Raw genomic sequence first — 1,026 nt, forward strand, 5'->3', positions numbered from 1 at the left:
GTCTCACCTTCTAGCGGTAAAAAGGGTAATCAAGTATATCAAAGGCACAGTTGATTATGGGCTGCATTACACAAAGGATACGAGTACGCATCTAGTAGGATACTGTGATGCAGATTGGGGAGGAAATACGGATGATCGAAAAAGCACATCAGGAGGATGTTTCTTTTTGGGTAACAATCTCGTATCATGGCACAGCAAGAAACAAAATTCAACGTCATTATCCACTGCTGAAGCCGAATACATCGCACTGGGAAGTTGCTGTACTCAACTAATGTGGATGAAGCAAATGCTGACTGACTATGGAATTGACACTCCCTCGTTTACAGCTCATTGTGACAACACAAGTGCAATCAACATCTCTAAAAATCCTGTTCAGCATTCACGAACAAAGCATATAGAGATAAGACATCATTTCCTTAGAGAGCAAGTGGAGAAAGGGAGTCTTTTGATTGAGTACGTACCCACTGAACATCAATTAGCTGATATATTTACTAAACCACTTGACATGAATAGATTTACTTGTTTGCAAAAATCTCTTGGTATTGGAAATTTTTGATTTTGATCACTAACTGCAATTGTTCTGAAGTGCTCAAGTCATAGTGTTGAAAGGGCGGTCGGTGATACTTCACAATTCTGTCAGGTGCACTTCAAACATATGAGATACAAAAATCCCCTGGTACTCCTCTGTCAGCATACACTCATCAGGCACAAGTGAGTGGTGTTTTGTTTCAATTTGTTAAAAAAAAAAAAAAGGGAAAAAGAAAAGAAAGAAAAAGGTTGACATGAGTAGATTAACAAAATCGCTCGGATCTAAGTTGAACAACATACAGTTCTTTCGACGGTCTAAGGTCAGATGAACCGGATTCATCATACTCCGCTGTGAGGTCACACCTTACAAGAGTATATCTCAATGAGATAGACTGGGCTTAAGTGGTGAAACAGTATGATTGGATTCAACGTCCTAGAAGTTCAGGCGAATGAAAAACAAATACGAAAAAAAATATATATATATATATATATATATAT

This window comes from Tarenaya hassleriana, unplaced genomic scaffold (assembly GCF_000463585.1).
Source record: "Tarenaya hassleriana unplaced genomic scaffold, ASM46358v1 Cleome47, whole genome shotgun sequence".
Classification (NCBI taxonomy): Eukaryota; Viridiplantae; Streptophyta; class Magnoliopsida; order Brassicales; family Cleomaceae; genus Tarenaya; species Tarenaya hassleriana.